This window comes from Tupaia chinensis, unplaced genomic scaffold (genome assembly GCF_000334495.1).
Source record: "Tupaia chinensis unplaced genomic scaffold, TupChi_1.0 Scaffold000043_1, whole genome shotgun sequence".
Taxonomy (NCBI): domain Eukaryota; kingdom Metazoa; phylum Chordata; class Mammalia; order Scandentia; family Tupaiidae; genus Tupaia; species Tupaia belangeri.
In genome coordinates, this window is record NW_006159499.1 from 524,443 (window position 1) to 532,346 (window position 7,904).

A 7,904-nucleotide genomic window follows, 5' to 3' on the forward strand; every position below is an offset into this window, starting at 1 on the left:
ACACCACACAACGTAAACACTCCCCATGACACCCTCTATAGACAGTGTGTTATATGCACCAGATGTCACACTGGGAAAAGGAGAAGCAATCACATTCCAGGCTTCGCACCCATGACCATTAACAGAGACTGATCGCTACCTGTCATATTCAAATCTGAGGGAAAACAAGATCATCTCTGATATCATCCTGGACCCTGATGTTAAGCTGTCAGTAAGTCTTCCCTCATTCCCAGCTTCCTAAGCTTCCTTCTCTGTCCTCCCTAAGCAGACCAGACTCCACAATCATAAACCCAGGCAAATACTCACTTAAGCAAAATATAAGTAGGGCAACAAACTTGCTGGGAGAAGATCAGAAAATGCAGTCCAAAGCTAAATATAAATTACCAGGGGGCTAACTGCTTTAGACTATCTGTGCCTTTTTCACTAGCAATATATAAAGAAACCCCTGTTTAACCCTGGGAATGGGAGCAACATCTGATACAATTTAACATGTCCAAAACAGAATGCCTGACTTTGCCTCCGAGATTTGTTCCTCCCAGCACTTTTCCCATCTCTGTTCATGGAAGCCCCACTCTGTCTGTTGCTCCCGCAACAAGCTTTAAGTTTTCCTTGGTGCCTTTCTTTCACACCTCATCTGCAGTCCATCAGCAAATTCCATAGGCGTTACCTTCAAAATACATCCAGATGCCAGGGTATTTACCATCATCATTTGCTACTACTGTAAATTAGTCTATATCAGCTCTGTCAACATTTGGGTGAGAGCACTCCTTGCTGGGGGTAGGGGAGCTGTCTTGAGCACTGGAAGGTGTTCAGCACATCTCTGGTCTCTACTACTAGATGCCAGTTTCTCCCCCATCCCTCTCTACCCTGGATTGCAACAAACCAAACATCTCCAGACAATGCCAAATGTTCCCTAGGAATCTGGGGGGCAAAGTCATCCTTAGCTGACAGCCATTGCCCTAGATTAAGCCTTAACATTCCTTTGGATTATTGTGACAGCCAACTATCTGGTCTCCCTCTTCCATGCCTTGCCCAACTACAAGCTATTCTCAACCCAGCAGCCAGGGAGACTCTTCTAGTATGGAGGTCAGATTATGCGACTTCTGCTCACCTCCCTCCATGACTTCTATCTCATTCACTACAGTTCTAAATTCCTCCATGTCCTACCTAATCTGCACCAGCCCCATGGCACCTGACCTCCTTGACCTCCTTCGTTAGCTCTCTCCACCTTGTTCAGTGAGCTACTGTTCCTAAACACCAAGCACACCCTGGGTAAGGACCTTCACACTTGCCATTTTCTTTTTGTAGAATGTTCCCTTCTTAGCTGTGAAACTGGCTTCACCACTTGTTCAGGTCTTTTCTCAAATAGCACTTCCTTACATAGACCTTTTCTGACAACCGTAGGCATAATCTAATTGCTCACTCCAGCCCAGCTTTTCCTGTCCTCTATACCATTTTATTTCCCCATCAGAGCACTTATTACCATCTGACATACCATATGTTTCCTTATTTATTTGTGTATTGTCTGATGGGCTTATCGTCAACTCCCAAGCATCTAGAACACCTGCTTCCATAGTAGTCATTTAATAAATAATTGTTGAATACATGGATGAATGACCAGGTTATATCAAATTTTCTTAGAACATCATTACATCCTGAGGGACATGGTTTGATCAATGAATACTCAAGACTATTTTAATGAGCTTTATTTTCATTAGTTTCTATTTTTCGATGTGTCCTTCTTTACTAGAGAGGGGAAATAATGCTCTCAATTTACATTATAACCATTTACTATTTCCCCAGACCGACTATTTCCCATTTGTTCTTCACCAAGCATTTAGCATGTGGACCACATGGTCACCTAGGTACTTGGAGGATAAAATTAGACATGATGCAATCCATGCTCTACAACATAGGATGGATTGCAGTGAAACACTCTGGAAAGGCTTTTAGAAAAATGAGTGAGGGAGATAGACAAGGTTGGGAAGATGAGATGACATTGTGAAAAAGGCATTCCTTGATAGGAGCCTGGAAGGTGCTGTAGGAGTCTGGCAGGTCGAGAAAAAGGACATTGCAGTAAGAGGATAGCATGAGCTATGGGTAAAAAATTGAGTGAATAAGCTTAAAGGTTTTCCAGAAACAGGCAAGCACTGGCAGCTCTAAGTTTAAGTAAGCAGAGGACAACACAGCTTTAAAGGCGAGTTGGAGATAGTACAGAGTGTCAGACTCAGCTGACCAAAAGGAAGGTTCGAGAGAACAGGATGATATAGAAGTTCCAAGAGTGAGCTCTGGAGGGTCAGAAAGATCGTGGTTCTGTTGACCCACAGTGTAACTTCTCTATGCCTCAGTTTCATCCTGTATCATCATGAGTGAATAACAGTATTCACTTCATCATTGTTTTAAGTTAAATAACATAACGCATGTGGAGTAGTTAGCAAGGTGCTTGGCACATAATCAGCTCTGTTATTATTCATGTTAGCTAATATCATTCTCTGTTCAGTGTGCAATTCATAAAACATTTCCCCAAATAAGCACCAATTGCTTAGAAATATTTGGTAGATGATTCTCATTGGAGGCTGTGAAAAGAGCTTCAAAGGAGAGCCTCAATTAACTCCTAATGAATATTTGGGCCAAATATACAGACAGAAAAAGAAAAAGTCACTGGGGGTTTGTCAGGTGGCATGATGGTTAAAGTGACTGGATCCTACATGATTGACTATGCAGTTCAAGTCCTAGACCCTGCCAGTCGCATGTGCTTGCATGCCCCAAATCCCAGAGGTAAGTGGAGAAGGGATTGCAGTGTAGTCATCCTTTCTGGAGGGTGCTTTCTCTCTCTCTCTCATCTCCAGTGAGTGTATATGCCGTATAGCAAACTAAAAGAAAAAAGACAGAAAAAGACATTTAAGGACACACAGGCTCACCTAATCTCTTGCGCTCGCTCGCTCTCTCTTTCTCTCTCTCTCACACACACACACACGTTCTCTCTCTCTCTCTCTCTCTCTCTCTCTCACACACACACACACACACACACACACACCTTTGTCAGGTGTGCCTCAGAGAAAATTCTACAAACAATATGTCATGTTCAGCATTCATGGTGTAATGCCCCTCTAGGAATAATCCCTGAGCCAATGTGGAGGAAGGTGTTCTAATCACTGTTTCCCTTTTGAAGCCTGTGGATTTTGGAGATGAGTAAAGCCTGTAATAAAATGTTGTGTATGAACTGATAAAACAACTATTATTACTGTGGACAAAGAAGTACAAGAAACAATGTCCTAGTTGATTTAGTCATGCCCTTGAATTTATACTTCCCTGGTTTGTTACCCACTGAATTCATCTTTTACACAGTGAAAGCAGATATAAATTTGAAATCAATATGTCCCACTTCATAAAACTGGCTTATAAAATAAATGCATTTTTCTGTTAATAAGAAAATCTATATCACTCTAAACTTATACTCCCTGTTGAAAGGATATATTTGTCCCTAGAATGACCTTTTCTGTGATCAACTTAGTCTCCAAGGTTATTGGGAAAATTAATTAAGTTACTATAGGAAAAGTGTTTAAACTAGTGTCAAGCTCTAGTCCAACAGCCTAGCAAGTGCTCAATAAATATAATTTATTATTACTATTTCTACCATTAACATCATTTCTAGCATTTCGATTTGCTCATTGGAGTCAGTTATTGGAAAGTGAATTCAAGGCATTGTAGTGTTGAAGCTGTTCACAAATATTCCAGCTCCTTCTCTTTTTGGCATCAGGTAGAACTGCACTTACTGAACCACTTGTGGTTGGGTGGGACCTCAGGACTAGTTCTAGCCAATGGATTGTGAGTGGAGGCCATGAGTGTCACTTCCAAGTTAAAGCATTTAATTGCTCATTCAGGATCCTCTGGACCTCTATTTTCACTCTGCCAAGAAGGCCAGCAATGGTTCAGATAATAACTGAACCATCATCTTAATCCCCAAGCAAGAACAATGATGAACCTAAAACGGAATATATAGTATGAACAAGAAATAAATCTTTACTCTTTCCAGCCACTGGAATTTGGATTTGTTTGTTATCATGTCCCACCCTAGCCTATTCTGACTGATACATAGTAACTTGATTATCTGAGAACAAACTACATGTTGTGAGTGCATTTCCAAAGCAAGAGGCCAATACTTACTGATAATCCAAAAATTATTCAACAGTGGATGCTTCTGCCACAGCATTTCACAAGGTTTTGTTTTGTTTCGTTTCAGGAAAAATGTGCAGAAAGGAAAAAGAAAGCTCTTTCTTCAGTATTATGCTCATCTATGAGCTGTCAGTGTTATGGTCATTCCTTGCCAATATTCCCTTGGTTATAAGATGGCCCAGTCTCAAACACATACTTCACTCTCAATTTGGCAGTACAGGTCCTGTCACCAAGTACACCCCCCTCCATCACCATGCCATTTTTTTCTCTGAGTATTATTTTTTTTATTGTAATATCCTATTTACATAAAATTATTGTATATCCTGGTATATATTGTAAATACACATTTTTAAAAGTATGTGTATAGTGTGTAAAAATCAAATTATCACCATGACATTTTGATATTGTTTTCTATCTACTGGTCTTAGTGAGAACTGTCTCAGTAATCAGAAATTTCCAAATAATGTTGAACATCGAAAGGGAAAGAAAGGAGTTTCCAGTCCTTTAAACACTTGTCTCCTATGCAAATATATTCAGCCTCACCATGTAATCTTCAAATTTTCCATACCTGGGTTTATGGGACAGGTGACTTTATCATGCCCCAAACTTGTAACCCAGGTAGGAACCTTTCTCCAGTACCATTAGAAGAGTGAGTAGAATCCTTTGTTAATTATTTCTCAGGACCTTTGGAGCTTTCTGTTTTCAGACCCACCCCCAATTGGACTATGAAGTTTTGTTTTATTTTTTAATGTCATGGACTTAAATACCCTTCCTCTCCTCACCTCAATTGCTCAGCGCAATGACTGGCTTATGGAAGGCCTCAACTCTGTACCATACGCTACATGAAGATGGGATGTTACATCACACCGTTCCCCCTACTTACTATCACCTCTAGTCATTCACTTTTTCGTTCACCTTCCTGCTGCCTGACCAACTTTCTGCCTCTCCTCTGCACACCTGCCATGTTCCATGATCCTCCGCATAGGCACTTAATTGCATATTATCTGATATCATTATTTTAATGTTTTCCAAAAATCTGTCTTGTCTGTGTAACTTGACTGCATTCTTTTATATATCAGGGACTTGGTCACAAGTGTCTTAGGTTTTTTTGGTTTAAGTTTTATTTATTTCCTTCATGAGAGAAAGATAAGCACCTTCAACATTATCTCATGCCACAATCCCCCCTCTCCCAGTCGCCCCTGTCAGCCTGAATCATGGGCATGCACCCAGCATTTGTATGTTGACTGGGGAGCCCAACCCAGATCTTCCATATGTTTCTAGCATCACTTGAGCAGTATGTTACTGCCACTCCACTAAGGTGGCCTTCTTTGTGTTTTGTTTTTGTTTTCTCTTTTCCAAGAGTTCTTATGCTTCCACATATAACAGGAATTTAATACTTATTGGATGTGTGGATAAAGAAATAAATGTGTTGTGTATACTCTTCTTTTTATGTAAGTCTGCCAAAATGCATCACTAATTCTTCATCGTAACTTAGGTTGGTTTTCTAGTTAGGGAGATAGATTTTTTTCTGATGTGTCCATACTCTGTCTCCATCACTAAGAGGGTATACAGTGCAGAGAACAATGCAAACAGACTGTATAATTTGCAGCAAGTCAAGCACTATCACTCAATCCAACTCTCCACACCTGGAAGAAAGGGAATATTAGCAGTAGGAATGACAGCAGTAGTGATATAAGGGGCCTGGTGATTGCCTCTCCACCATCCAAAGCCTGTTTCTATTTGCTTGTTTTCTCTAGCTCCTCTCAAAGCACATGGGCTAATAAATCAACCCAAATAAGTCAGCATAATCTGGTCTCCTGCTACTGTTACTGCTTCTGGTGTGGTTACTTGCCCCAAATCAAGCCAACAAGTATAGGGAAGATGTCTGTTTACTGCCTCTAGGAAGAAGCATTTTTATCAAGGAAGACCTTTCCAAAGCTTTAGATGAAGCTGACACCATGGAAGGCTTGACAGAGGGATGGGAAGAAACCGAGTGCTTAGTTGTTCCAGCCCTGAAATCCATCCTGTCATAGACTTCAGTTATGTGATCTCTACTGTTCAGGCCATTTATGAGTTGGATTTCCTGTTATTTGCAATCAAATATAAATGGTGTATGCAGAATAACCTCCATAGTAACATCGGCACTATCAACTCAGAATAATCAGGAGAGTAGAAACTAACGACAGGTAAGATTGCTGTGTAGGCTTCATCATGCCAATATTTGTTGTGCAGATTCCCTTGGGTAAGATACCTTCCCCAGAGAGACAGAATTTAAAGAGAGTCTTAATGATATAGAGGAGTTGTCAGGTTGTTCATCTTAGGAGTTAAAAAAAAAAAAGGGACCAGCAGTTAGCATAATGGCTATGTCGCTGGACTCCCACGTAGTTGACCCCAGTTTGCGTCCGGGACTCAGTGGCTTGAAACTCAGGCCAGGCGCGTGTGCGCACGTGCCCAAGATCCCAAGAGGAGAACGAGGAGAAAGGATTGCAGCGTGGCCATCCCCCCTGGGGGGTGATTTCTAGCTTTCTATATCTCTGTCTCTCTCTGTCTGTCTGGTGAGCGCATGCACCCTATAGCAAAAACCTCTCCAAAAAAAAAAAAGGTCTCAACAGTTTATCAGAAAGCTTAAAACATTAAGATACAAGCTGAGCAGAACAGGAAATGCGGTATACTGTACATGACAAACGTTCCAGAAGGAAATGGTTTACATAAAACCAGCACAAAGTAAGTGCTAAATAACTCTTTATTTTTAAATTTCATTTTTTAAAAAATAGACTAACAAAATGTAGACATTATGAGAGTGTGAATTGAGTCTCCTTCCCCTGACCTCCCAGTTACCCCATAGCTTTCTTTACTAATCTCGTGCATCTTTCTGGAGCTATTCTACTCATTTACACAGACATATATAATTTTTTTGCACAAATGTTAGCATCGCACACTGTTCTGCATTACTTTTTTTTAAAAAAATCACATAGTGTTATCTTGTAGGTTTTTTGGTATCGATATCTAAACGACTGTTTCATTTTAAGAGCTGCAGAGAATTTCAAGTACAGCTCAACTGACATTTCCATGAATTTAATCAGTTTTATTGTGGAACACATAGATTGCTTCCCATAGGTTGTGACGTCAAACAATGATGTCATGATTATCGTCTGCAAACTTCATTTCACAGAAGTGGGAGCTCATCTGTAGGATAAGTTCCGAATTTGGAAATTGGTGATTCCAAGGACAGAAGTGCAGTAACTTTGTTTTAGTTTTTGAATTTCATGAATGTTGAATTCCATGAATTTATGGGAAGCCCCGTGAGGTGCCAAGGCAGCTCTCCAAAGACTGCGGGTTGTTAATGGTGATGATTGCTGCAGCTGGAGCCTCCTTAGGGTTCAGCGGGGAGACCACAGGGTCTACGGGCAGCATTGGGTCAGGTCTTCCTGCAGGGCCAGCCACACCTGGCTAGTCCCGCAGAGCGGACTCGCCCCTGCGCGCGCCCACCAGGGGCTCAGGGGCTCGGAGCTGGAAGATTTGGCACGTGCGATTCCACGTGAGACTTTCGGCTGGCGCGCAGGTGGGGAGTACGCATGCGTCTGCCGCTGGAGAAAGTAGGTCAGACTCCTCCTCTCACGTGACCTGCTCCCCTTAGTTACCCCCGTCGCCTCCCCGCCGGGGCGCAGCCGGGATGCGCTCCGCAACCAACGTGACGGGGCTGGCAGCGGGAGCGGGACGGCACCGGC